Source organism: Citrus sinensis, chromosome 5 (genome assembly GCF_022201045.2).
Source record: "Citrus sinensis cultivar Valencia sweet orange chromosome 5, DVS_A1.0, whole genome shotgun sequence".
Classification (NCBI taxonomy): Eukaryota; Viridiplantae; Streptophyta; class Magnoliopsida; order Sapindales; family Rutaceae; genus Citrus; species Citrus sinensis.
The window spans coordinates 8,260,860-8,275,448 of NC_068560.1; the positions used below are offsets into that span (position 1 = coordinate 8,260,860).

The 14,589-nt window shown below is 35.7% G+C and overlaps 1 non-coding gene across 1 annotated transcript; it reads right to left on the minus strand.

Moving 5' to 3' along the window:
- Positions 1-11,172: 11,172 nt before the first annotated feature.
- Positions 11,173-11,279, minus strand: LOC127902931 (small nucleolar RNA R71). Its single transcript, XR_008055569.1, has one exon. It is a non-coding gene; the product is annotated as a small nucleolar RNA R71 (small nucleolar RNA).
- Positions 11,280-14,589: the final 3,310 nt, after the last annotated feature.

Here is a 14,589-nt window from a genome sequence, read left to right on the forward strand (position 1 = left end):
AATAAAATCTTTTAGTTTATGAAAAATATTTAATTAAATTAATCTCTTGAGCTTCTCAAATGCTAAATCATGCATCAATTAAATCATACCGGCTTTACAAGAATTTATCGCACTAATTTGTTCGTTGAGCTCTAAACTATATTCTTGATGTCGCCGTTGTCCGTTGAGCGTCTTCAAACTTGATTTCACTTGCATAAATATTATCCTTAAAAAACTAGTGAAAATGTGAAATATAATAATTATTAAATCACTTAATACATATGTTTGTTATCAGCAAAATTACATTATGTATAGCCCTTTAGGCTAACAGGGCGCGGTTCGGTTTGGTTCGGTTTTTTACTAATTTTTTCATAATCGTTAGATTACGATTATTTTAAAATCATAATCGCGATAAATCAAATTACCGAAATAATCAAATACTCGATTAATTGAAATAATTCGATTCGATTCGATTATTTCGATTATGGGCCTATTTTGGGGTTTTTTAAATTTAAAACCTTAAATTAATAAATCTACCACAAACATAAAAAGTTAACCAAAAAAAAATTAAAATATGTCTTTAAGTATGTTCAAGAACACATAACATGTTCAAATAACAAGTTCAAATCAAAATAAATAAGCAAAAAGTTTTTTAAACTTTAACAAAACTACAAAAGCAATAAACATCAATCAGCTCCCAAATCCTAATTACTCCTCAGCTGCTTCTTCTTGTTGAGCTACTATTGGCCTACCAAATTCTACATTAACAAATTAAACAAAAATACTAGAATGATTAGTTAAGAGTGAAATAACCAAAACAACATATCAAAATATAGTAGTAACATATTACCTGCTTCAATAACTTCATAGAATTCAGTTTCCTCCTGAGTAGGTTGTATTATCCGTTCTCCTAATAGAGTTGAGCGAAGCCAATTTTGAGTGCAAATCAATGACTCAGCAGTTTTATGAGTTAAAGAACTTATAAAATGATCAAGAACACGTCCTCCTGTGCTAAATGCCGATTTCGAAGCTACAGTAGACACTGGAATTGCCAAAACATCTTTGGCAATCTAAGACAAAATCAGATACCTATGCGCATTCAACTTCCACCAAGTCAAAATATTAAAATGGGCATTACTAGTACTCTCATTAGCATCCGTCAAGTACTTTTCAACATAATTTTTCGAACTAATATCATCATTTGAACTTTGCTTCATCATTTTGAAAGATGAAAAAAGATCAATTGACATTATACTACCACCACCACCACCACCACCACTACTACCATCATGGATATCACTAAAACAAACACCACCACTATTCCTCACATCACTCCCACCAATATGGCTATTATATAGCTTCATCAACAACTCCTTAATGTTAGATTTCAATTCTTCAACCTTCCTAGATTCATACATGCTACTAAAACAAAATATAACAAACTACAATTTACATCTAGGATCAAGCACATTTGCTACAAATAATAACATGTTAACTTGATCAAAAGAATCACCCCAATATTTAGCAAACTTTTGCTCCATTTTTTCGGTCATTTTCCTCAACAAATCATCACTAAAAGTAGTAAGTGACTTCAAATGAATTAGAACTTTTGCCATTTCATTTAAGTAATCATTGGAAGTGACATCAAGAGAGCTACTAAATTTCAAGGTCACATAATAAAAAACCAATAAAAAGTTGACTAACCTCCTTGCATTTGCCCAATCGTCATCGCTCGGTGGCCCCTCCCTCTTCTTTTCATCCTCATCCTTAACAAACCAATTAACATAATGTCCATCATCTTCCTTCATCCTATCAAATGCTTTTTCAAACACAACCGCTTTGTGCAACATCAAATATGTTGAATTCCATCTAGTAGGCACATCCAAAATCATAAGCCCTCCATATGAGATTTTCTCCCTATCAATACATGTTTTAAACTTTTGCAATCTTGCTGGAGAGGATCTAATATACTTTACTGCATTGCGAATACTAGCTATTGAATGATTCACCTCCGCCAACCCATCTTGCACAATCAAATTTATTATGTGTGCCCAACACCTCACATGCATATATAAACCATTTAAAACCATTGAATTCACACTCCAATTTGCTAACTTCTTCTTCACATAAGTTATTGCAACTTTATTGACACTTACATTGTCCACTGTAATTGTGAACAACCTCTCAATCCCCTAATCAATCAAACATGCCTCAATTAGCTTCCCAATACCATCTCCTTTATGATTAGCTATAGGTGTGAAACTAAGAATCCTTTTGTACAACACCCACTCCGCATCAATAAAATGAGCAGTAATGACCATGTAGTTAGACATTTGAATTGATGTCCACGTATCTGTGGTAATACACACTCTCTGCTTGCTTGCACCCAAAACACTTTTTAACAACCCTTTTTCATGCTGATACAATTCAAGAATATCCATTGTAATGGTTATTCGCGATGGCACATCAAATCTTGGGCAACAAGTTTGTATGAACTCTAAAAACCCTTCAGCCTCCACAAAGCTAAAAGGTAATTCATCCTTGACAATCATCTTCACAAGTGCCATTCTACAAGCCTCTTAACTAAACCTGCCACTAAGTTTAACAACTCCATCATCTTTATCTTTTCCCTTTTGACGGAAAAGTACTTGTTGCTTCGGATCCCCTTCACCCTTCACACCTTCATATGACCTACATCTATCCAAATGATTCTTCAAATTAGTGGTATTTCCTCTATTAGCTGCAAAGGTTTTACGGCAATGATGACATTTTCCTTTGTTTCCACAAGGTAGTTTGGTAAAATGAGCCCAAACATTTGATCTCAAAGGTATTTTTTCCTTTTTTTTCCATCATCAACCTCCACCTCTTGCACTTCCTCCTCATTATAATTTTCCATTCTACACAAACACATGCAATAACATAAACATAAATATCTAAGCAGCCAAATGACAGCTGTGAATGAAAAATCTAGTTGTTATTTAATGGAAAGAAAATTCTCATCCGTCAAAATTTGTAAAATAAAATAAAATGTTTTTGCAATGGCATGTTGTTGGGTTTTTTTATTAAAAGCTTGAATCAGTCAGAACAGTGGTACACAATGGCGTTGAACAATGATTTGAAAACAGTAACTTTATTATCTAAGGGTTGTATCTAAATGCTACAAGTTTATGTGGAGGACAATAGAGCTTTTGTGCTTTTTGCGCTCGACATGTTAAAATCAATCATGGGTTGACAGACCGCTGAGAAAAACAAAGGCAAAATGATGTAATATTTTCAATGGGGGGAAAAAATTATTAACTAGCTCAACTTGCCCGGTAAGGGACAAAATACAACCCTTGAAAATTGGAACTCCAAGATAAACAAAAGGAAAAGAGCCTTCCGAGAAACCTAAGATATCAATGACAGTATTTTTTCGAGAAGCAGCTGCCTTGACCAGCAAAAAAAAGGTTAGATCTTCTTTTTCTCCATTTAATTTTTTTAACATACAACTAAAACAGAAAGATAAGTCGCACAATTATGAAACGTATTTATATTAGAAAATATACATAATGACACAAATTTGTTGGGCTATTTACGTTGGAAATTTGAGACAAAATAACTTTTTTGAAAGATAGCTCAGCCAGTACAACAACACCCATCAAAATAAAATAAAATGTTTTTAGCTAACATTATTAATAGTCGAATTCTCAATTAAATAATATCTATTGAAAATTTATCAAAATACCAATACAATTATAGATAATTATTGATTGCTGCTACTTCATCTACAATTTACAGAAAGTTTCAAAACAATTACTTTAGATGACTGGTGCAGCCAAAACTTCCAAGTAGGACCTCAACTAAGGTTCGACAGAAAGAAAGATGCCTCAATTTGTGCAAGATCCCTTTACCAAAACATACCTCAATTTGTGCAAGAAAGAAAGATGCACTGATTGACACTCAACAACAGCAACACAATATTCACAAAATCTCTTCCAATAATGCTCCAAGATGATTCTTCTTCTCATTTCATGGCTGCACGACTCGATTGGTCATTTCGCGACATCAACTAATACCATAAATTCACATAACAGTTCAACATAGAAAGGCACAGAAATTACCAGAAATTCACAAACCCGATAACTGAGACAAGAAAAGAGACTCACCGTAGAGTGGCTGTAGTTGGATTCACTTCACTAACAGATTTAAATCTGACCGTAAAGAAGCAAATCTAACGGTCGCAGATAACTGGATGGTGATCTCAAAATGTGAAGAACACCAGTGACACTTGCTATACTAGGTTTTAGTTTGGACGATTATTTTAAGTTCAGTTCCAGTTCGAGCTTGCAGCGGCGGTGACGAGCGTGCAGCGGTGGTGACGAGCAGAGGGGACAGAAGAAGACAGAAGTGTAGCTGAAGGTCACGACTCGAGCCTGTGGCTGAAGGTCACGACTCGAGCCTGTGGCTGAAGGTCACGACTCACGAGTTCGATTTTGCTTTTGGCTGAAGGTCAAGACGAGCAGCGGCCAGCAGGAAGTCAGGAATCGAAGAAGACAGAAGTCAGAAGTTTAGATTTAGATTTTAGGCTTTTAGCTTTAGCTTTCAAAACAATCGGTTTATTTGAGATTTCGGTTCGGTTTTCGGTTTTTATTTTTTAAACCGAAAACCGAACCGATTGGTTTTACTATTTTTTATATTACTATTTCAGTTTTTTGGAGGTAAACAAAATGCATAAAAACCGAACTGAACCGACCGGTTCGGTTCAGTTTTTAATTAATTAGCTTTTTTTGCCCACCCCTATTAGTACTTATAGGGGTTCTCAAGTGCTTTGCAGAATCTAAACCAAATCTCTTGACTAAACTCTTTGCATACTTACTTTGATTAACAAAAATTTCATTCTCCATTTGTTTCACTTGTAAACCCAAAAAGTAAGTCAATTCTCCCACCATGCTCATCTCAAATTCCCTTTTCATTTGACTTACAAATTCTTACACATGATCAGAAAAAAGTAGAACCAAATACTATATCATCAACATAGATTTGAACAACTAAAATCCCTGGATTGAGTTGCTTAATAAATACTGTTTTATCTACTCCCCCTCGCTTATAGCTATTTTCAAGCAAAAATTTGGTCAACCTTTAATACCAAGCTCAAGGAGCTTGCTTTAAACCATATAAAGCCTTTTTCAATTTGAAAACATGGTTTGGGAAATGAGGATCTTCAAAACCTTTAGGTTGTTCAACATAGGCTTCTTTATTTAAGATGTCATTAAAAAAGGCACTCATAACATCCATTTGAAATAATTTAAAACCTATTAAACAAGCAACTGCAAATATCAAACGAATAGATTCGATTCTAGCAACAGGTGCAAAGGTTTCATCAAAGTCAACACCTTCAATTTGCGTGTAGCCTTGTGCAACCAACCTAGCTTTATTTCTCACTATGTTACCAAATTCATCAGCTTTGTTCTTAAAAATCCATTTGGTTCCTATAACATTAGTGTGACTTGGTCTAGGTACTAGCATCTATACATCATTTCGCTCAAATTGTTCTAATTCTTCTTGCATATCTTTGACCCAAAATTCATCAACTAAAGCTTCCTTAACATTCTTAGGTTCAATCAAAGATACAAAGCAAGTAAATCTTACCATATTTGCATACCGTTTCCTTGTGACCATTTGTTCATCAAGATTACCTAGAATAAGCTCAGATGGGTGATTTTTCTTAATTCTTGATGATGGTTCCTTTCTGATTGGGTCCTGCAGGTCCATGATTGCCTGGAGTTTTGAAACTTGCTTCTTCACAGTCTCTGGTGTTTCCTTAGAGGTGTCTTCTTCAACGGATTCCTTTTCTTTCAAGGGAGGTTCACTAGATTTACCTTGCTTAATAACTCGAACTTCTGGAGTAGCTGTAACAACACTTGGTTTTTCTAAAAGATTGGTTATCTCTTCCTCAATTGAATAATCTGCAAAATCTTGATAATCATCAATAACCACATTTGTAGATTCAATAATATTTTGAGTTCTCATATTATAAACACGAAAAGCTCTGCTATTATTGGAGTAACCAAGAAAAACACCTTCATCACTTTTTGAATCAAATTTACCAAGATGTTTGCGATCATTCAATATAAAGAACATACTCCAAAAAATATGAAAGTAATCTAGATCAGGTTTTTTACCTTTCCATCACTCATAAGGAGTTTTCTTAGTACCTGGACGAAAATAAACACGATTAATGGTGTAGCAAGTAGTGTTAAGTGCTTTAGCCTATAATCTCTTTGAAAGTTTCTTTGAGTTTAACATCACTCGTGCCATTTCCTGCAAGGCCCTATTTTTCCTTTCTACAACACCATTTTGTTCTGGAGTAATAGGTGAGGAAAACTCATGTGAAATTCCATGTAAATTACAATATTCTTCAAAACTGGAGTTTTCAAATTCTCTTCCATGATCACTCCTAATTCTGACAATATTGCAATTTTGTTCATTTTTAACATTTTCACACAGTTTTCTGAACACATCAAATGTATCTGATTTTTCTTTAATGAAGTCAACCCATGCATACCTAGAAAAATCATCTACACACACAAATGCGTACCTTTTCCCAGCCAAACTTTCAACTTGCATTGGTCCCATAAGATCCATATGAAGTAGTTGTAGCACTTTTGATGTTGTTTTATCCTGAATGGCTTTATGCGACGCCCTTTGTTGTTTTCCAAATTGACGTGAGACACATATTCCAGGTTGTTTCTTATTAAGCATTGGAACTCCTTTTACAACACATGTTTTCACAATTCTAGTCAATAATCTATAGTTCAAGTGACCCAACTTTTGATGCCACAATTCTGTGTCATCAAGAGTGGTCTTATGACAAACAATTAAGCTAGTCAATTTATAACAATGATCATATGATCGATGTCCTTCCAAAATGCAATTTCCATCAACATCAAGAACGCGACATTTGTTCCTGTCAAAGTTGACAAACAAGTTTTGATCACAAATATGACTAATGCTGAGTAAATTTTCTTTGAGATCCTCCATAAGCATAACATTGTCAAGTTAGACAATGTTTTGGAAACCCTTCCACATTCAAAGTTCCCTTTCCGAGCACCCGACTTTTCACACCATCGGTAAAGGTTACATTGTCTCGATCATTTTTTTGATAATTGGTCAAGGCACTTCTATCACCTGTCATGTGTCTAGAACAACCACTATCAAAATACCAAAAATCAGTAGTGCAAGTTCTCAAGGAAATAAAGGAAACATAAGCTTTATAATCAGTCTTTGTTATCCAAGTAGTTCTAGGTTTATTTTCACTTGTCTCAACCTTAGGTCTAGGTATCATCTTAGGTTTTCCATGAGTATAATTAAAGAACATAGCCTTTTTCATATATTTAATGAGCTTGAAGTAATTAGGTCTTATATGTCCTTTCACATGACAAAAATGACAAGTGGGAATAAATTTGTTGTTCTTACCTTGATGAACTGGTGAAGAATGAGCAACAGCTTTACCTTTTTAAAGATATGGAAGTTTAACTATAGGTGGAGAAACTGTTTGTGAAGAAGCTTTAACAAACACACCTTGAGAATTTGAGTCTTTACCATGTTGATATCCAAGACCATGATGATCTGAGCTAGATTTGCCAAGTGACAAGATATGGTCTAACTTCTGAGTTCCGGAACTCATCATCTTAAGTGACTTTTTGGTATTGTCTAATTATGTCGTTACTGCAAGCAATTGGTTATCTTTGTCAGTAAGTAAAGACTTATAATAAATTACCTCACTCTCAAGATTCGCCTTATCATCTAAAAGATTAGATACTTGAGTCATCAATGTCACATTCTCATTGTAGACTTCTTTCCATTTAGCGAACATCATCTTGTAGCTTTCATGAAATGTTTTCTTGTCATTTATATCAATGTCACTGATGTCACTATCTGAATCATTATTCTGGGCAACATGTTGCACATTGTGTCAAGATGGGAATCAATGTCTTCATTGCAAGGAGCTAAGTGAGAGGCTTCAGATGTGGATGCATCTCTGATGTTTGATTCCTGTTTAATACAATCATTATGGACAACAAGTCCTCCAACAAGGTCTTCTTCATCAATGCTATTGTTAGAATCATCATCACTCTAAGTGGATTGCATTGCTTTCTTTTTCATAAGAGAGTTGGCACATTGTGCTTGTATGTGTCCCATGCCTCCACATTCTCTGCATCGAATACTCACAAGTTTGTTAAAATCAAACAATCTAGAATTAGAGTTAGAAGAACCTTTTTGAACCGTTGTAGCGACTGATGTTGAAGTTTTCTTTGGTTTATTGAAGTTATTCTTTTTCAACATCTTCTCGAAATTCTTTGCAATGAGTGCAAGAGAATTATCCACGTACAAAAATAGATCATCATCTTCACTTGATTTGGTGATAGGAGTCTCCGTTTCAACCTGAAAAGCAATACCTTTTCCTTTCTTGGGATTCAAATTCAAGTAGTTAGTTTCATAGGCCATCAATTTTCCTATAAGCGAACCCCTAGTCATAACAGACATATCAACATATTCTTCAATGGCCAAAATTTTAGGATGATATCTAGGATGGACAGATCTTAAGATTTTTCTACAAATTTCTTCTTCAGAAATATGTTTTCCAAGAGCAAAAAAATCATTAACCATAACGAGGATTCTAGAATTAAATTCATATATGGTTTCATGTTCATGCATTTTCAAGTTTTCAAAATCAGATTTAAGTTTCTGAAGTTTAGAACGTTTTACCGTATTGTCGCCTTCAAAGGTACTCTGGAGTATATCCCAAGCAGCTTTGGATGTCTTGCATGTAGAAATTAGTTGGTGCTGAAACACATCAACTCCATTCACAGTGGCATTAAGTCCTTTTGCATTATATCCAGATGCATCAAGTTCATCATTAATCCATTCTCTGACTGGCTTGGGAAATTCTACACCATCTTCATCAATTTTGATAGGTGAAGTATATCCTGTGAGTACGCATTGCCAAACTCTTTCATCAATGGCTGTTGATAACTCTAGGAAATGAGAGTTATTACATCAATTCTAGACTTGAATTAAGGTCACTTAGAGAACAAATAATGTGTTTTCATTACATTTTGATTACCTTTTGCATAAACATTCATTTTAGCTGAGTTTTAATAATTTTTGCCTGAATCATAGTAATTGGTGCTAAAACCAGGTTTTAAATTGTAGGTTTTAAATTCACGAGAAGATGCTAAAGCATTAGAAGAATAAGAGGAGGAATGAAGATGGCCACAAAAGAAGTAAAGCACAATTGGGAATGAAACAATGTTGTGGTGGCTGTTAGAGCAACGAGTGCTAGAGCAATTTGAGAGCAATGCGGGAGAAAATTTAGGCGCGAGTCAGCCATAAAGTCGCGATCTGCATGTTTCCTAATTAAAACACATGCGCGCTCATGGGTTTTAGTTTAACCTAATTTGCAATATAAAAAGGAGGTGTGCACCACATAGAAAGGCGGCAAGGAATTATCGTGAGAATAATTAGAAGGATCGAAGAAGAAGAAGATCAGAATTGAAGAGTGTTGTTTCGGCAACAGTGGACAATCGTGCAGAATTATTTGACTTTGATTTTCATTGTGCTCAACTTATATTTATCGTTTACCTTTAAGTGAATTGATGTATTCCGAGACCAATATGTTTATGTTTATTCTTCTCATCCAGATTATGAACTAAACTTATTTGTGATTGAGTGATAAATAATCAAATGGGTTCGTGACTGTTCTTTTATGTTGTTATGATAATGTTGTAGCATTATACTCTAGTAGTTCTTATGAATACAACTGTTATTTCGGTTGACCACCCATTTAATAGTTTCAGTTAAGGTAGAGCAGCAAAAGGGCATGCCTTAGCGGACATTATTAGAGTATTACTTGTTCTTAAATCGAGTTTCCTGGATTAGGTTATCTTGAGTCCCATAAGGGCAATGCTTGAAGTTAAGATTTGTGACACTCTAGACATAGGTGTTCACCTTGTAGGGTAGAGAGATTAAAGGTTATAATGCCATACCATAAATATATGAGCAACTGGTCATTGTTAGTAGATTTAAAGGTATGAGATTTCCAACATGCGATAGCTGCGGATGCAGATTTAATCTACCCATTGCTGCAGCATTTATTGTAACAACTAGTGCTAATTTGGTAAACAACAGTCACCCCATTAGGAGAGTTTGATCATTCAACTACTATATCCTCAATTGAATCTTAGACACATTTAACTTAGTTTATTTCATTACAATATTGTTTTATTTTCATCTCTCACAATTGTTAGTTACGATAGAATCATTTGACAATTATTTGTTTGGCCTTTAATTAATTTGCACTGTTGTGATTGCTTTAGCATTTTAAGTAACATCAATCCCTGTGGAGACAATTTTTAATACTTATCACTTTATTACTTGTTGTGTATACTTGCACATTGGCATAGATATAATTGCTTTTAGAAATTAACCAACAAGTTTTTGGCACTGTTGCCGGGGATTGATTGTTTATTTTTGAAGCGTAAAGTAAATCTTGATAGCGCCAAATTTGATTTGATTCATTCTATTTATTGGCAGATCGGTACATGCATGCGCAAAGACAGATCTGTGGCATTCCCATTTGATCCTGAGATTGAAAAGATTGTCAGGAAACTACGAAGAGAACAAAGGAATTCAGAAATTGCTGCAAAGCATGAATAATTTACAGGATGCGCAAAATTTGAATCCTCACGGGCCTTTACTACCAGTCGACATTCAAGGAGAGCAGAATGAACATGCTAACAGGAGACAGCTAGGCAACAACAATATTATTTACATGGCTGATGACAGAGATAGAGCTATAAGAGATTACGTTGTACTAACTCCGCAAGGTGTACACCCTGTGATTATCAGACCTAAGGTAGAAGCAGTAAATTTTGAGTTGAAATGATGTTTCAAATATTACAAACAGTGGGACAATTCAATGGATTGCCTAATGAAAATCCTCATCTCCATCTCAAATTGTTCTTGGAAGTAAGTGATGCTTTCAAGATTGCTGGAGCAACCCAAGATGCCTTAAGGCTGAGGCTCTTCCTTTATTCTTTAAGAGATCGAGTAAGGGCATGGTTAAATTCGTTACCATCTGATTCCATCACTACATGGAATGAATTGGCTGATAAATTCTTAATGAAATATTTCCTGTCGATAAAAAATGCAAAGTTGCGGAATGAGATTACTTCCTTCTATCAACTTGAAGATGAAAGTCTTTATGAGGCTTGGGAAAGATTCAAAGAATTGCTCAGAAGGTGTCCTCATCATGGTATCTTTTGTTGCATTCAATTGGAAACTTTCTACAATGGGTTGAATCCGAGTACAAGGTTAATGGTGGATGCTTCAGCAAATGGAGCTCTGTTATCCAAATCTTACACTGAAGCCTATGAAATTCTGGAAAGAATTGCCAACAATAATTACTAGTGGCCTTCAGCAAGGCAACTAGCAGCAAAAGGGTCAGCAGGGGTACATAACATTGATGCAATTACAGCCTTATCAGCTCAAGTAACCTCATTGACTAACATGGTCAAAGCCATGACAGCTGCTCCAGCAACAGTAAAGCAAGTTACTGAACTTTCTTGTGTCTACTGTGGTGAAGAACATGATTTTGATAATTGTCCTAGAAATCCAGCCTCAGTAAACTATGTAGGTAACTTCAATCGACAACCTCAGAACAACCCATATTCAAATACTTACAACCCAGGCTGGAAACAACACCCAAATATTTCATGGAGCAGTCAGAATCGAAATGCTCGAGCATTCAATGGACAGAATAGAAACACACAGCCACCTGGTTTTCATCAGCAGGGTTTAGGGCAAAAGTAAATCAGTCAGGATCCAATCACTCCATTGGAAACACTGATCAAGGAGTATATTGCAAAGAATGAAGCAATTGTGCAGAGTCAAGCAATGTCCTTGAGAAACCTTGAGAATCAAATGGGACAACTAGCTACAGCAATGAGCAGCAGAACTCAAGGGAGCCTACCTAGCAATACAGAAGATCCTAGGAGAGAGAGAGCAAAGAACACTGCAAAGTAATCAGTTTGAGATCTGGAAAGAATGTTGATATACCTGTTGAGATAACCAAAAAGGGGATGGAATGCAATTGAGTACAAAAACCAACTCAAAAGGGCAGCCTGCTACAGCAAAATCCTCATCAAGACACTGAATTATTGGGTCAAGCTACAGCAACTGCAGAAAAAATATTATCAGATCATGCTGAAAAGGAAGCTGCCACACCAATAGCCACAACCTACACCACCCTAAACAAACAGAGTTTGGTACCTCCTGAATTCAACCAGCAGTTTAGACATCCACCACCCTTCCCTCAAAGACTCTAGAAGCAAAAACAAGACAAGCAGTTCAGCAAATTCCTGCAAGTGCTAAAGCAACTGCACATAAATATGCCTTTTGTAGAAGCTTTGGAACAAATGCCAAATTATGTGAAATTTCTAAAAGATATTTTGGCACGAAAAAGAAGGCTGGGAGAGTTTGAAACAATTGCTTTAACACAGGAAAGCAGTCATATGCTCCACAGTAAAATTCGCACAAAATTGAAAGACCCAGGGAGTTTTACAATACCCTGCTCTATAGGGACTAGATATGTTGGCAGAGCACTTTGTGACTTGGGAGCTAGTATTAATTTGATGCCATTGTCTGTATTTAAGCAGCTGGGAGTAGGGGAGTGCAGACCAACAACAGTCACCCTGCAATTAGCTGATAGATCTCATACATACCCTGAAGGAAAGATAGAGGATGTACTGGTGAAGGTTGACAAATTCATTTTTCCAGTGGATTTCATTGTGCTGGACTTTGAAGCTGACAAAGAGGTACCCATTATACTAGGAAGACCTTTTCTAGCAACTGGGAAAACTCTGATAGATGTGCAGAAAGGAGAGCTTACCATGAGAGTAAATGATCAGCAAGTCACATTTAATGTACTAGAGGCTATGAGGAACCCTGATGAAGTAGAAGATTGCAATTTCTTGAGTGTAGTGGATCTTGTTGTAGCAGGCAGAATGGACAGATGCTACAGTAATGTACTTGAAAAAGTCACCACTTTTGAGGATGTTGAAGAGAAAGATGTTGCAGTAATCCACACGGATTGGATGAACAAACAGCAAACTGATAGGCACAACAAGTTTATTGAACACCTGAATCTTTCAGACAGGGAAGTAAAAACACTTTACCCTTTATTGAATCACCTCCTAGTTTTGAATTAAAACTGTTACCTTCACATTTAAAGTATGCTTATCTTGGTCAAAACAACACACTTCCTATGATCATTTCTTCTACTTTGGATGCAGGTCAAGAACAGAGTTTAGTAGATTTGTTGGGAAAATACAAAAGAGCAATTGGATGGACCATGGCAGATATCAAGGGGATAAGCCCAACCATATGTATGCATAAAATCCTGTTAGAAGAGTGCTCCAGCAATTCGGTGGAGCACCAGAGACGGCTAAATCCTATTATGAAAGAAGAAGTGAAGAAAGAAATCATCAAATGGCTAAATGCTGGAATCATATACCCAATATTAGACAGTTCATGGGTGAGCCCAGTTCAATGTGTTCCCAAGAAAGGAGGGATAACAGTAATGTCTAATGAGAAGAATGAACTTATTCCTACAAGAACAGTAACTGGATGGAGAGTGTGTATGGGTTACATGAAGCTCAACAAAGCCACAAGGAAAGACCATTTCCCACTTCCATTTATAGATCAGATGTTGGACAGACTTACTGGAAAACAGTACTACTATTTCTTAGATGGGTATTCAGGCTACAACCAGATTGCTATAACTCCAGAGGATCAAGAGAAAACTACATTTACTTGTCCCTATGGAATATTTGCCTTCAGAAGAATGTCATTTGGGCTATGCAATGCTTCTGTAACTTTTCAGAGATGCATGATGTCTATATTTTCTGATATGGTAGAGCAGACTTTGGAAGTTTTCATGGATGACTTCTCAGTTTTTGGAGAAACATACAATGATTGTTTACACAACTTGGAACAAGTTCTTAAAAGATGTGAGATGACCAACTTAGTACTCAATTGGGAGAAGTGCCATTTCATGGTGCAAGAAGGAATAGTTCTGGGTCACAAGATATCCAAGGATGGTATTGAGGTTGATAAAGCCAAGATAGAGGTAATAGATAAACTACCACCTCCAACCTCAGTAAAGGGTATTAGGAGTTTTTTAGGTCATACTAGATTCTACAAAAGATTCATTAAGGATTTTTCCAAAGTAGCTAAGCCTTTGTGTTCATTGTTGGAGCATGACAAACCATTTCACGTTGACAAAGAGTGCCTTCAAGCATTTGGAGAATTAAAGAAAGCTCTGATCACTGCTCTAATAGTTATATCTCTAGATTGGACCTTACCATTTTAATTGATGTGTGATGCTAGTGATCATTCTTTGGGAGTAGTATTAGGACAAAGAAATGATAAGGTTTTCCATTCCATATACTATGCAAGCAAAAAATTCACTTAAACTCAGATCAATTACACTACTACAGAGAAAGAGTTGCTAGCAGTGGTTTTGCTTTTGACAAATTCAGAGCTTACCTAGTGGGTACCAAAGTAACT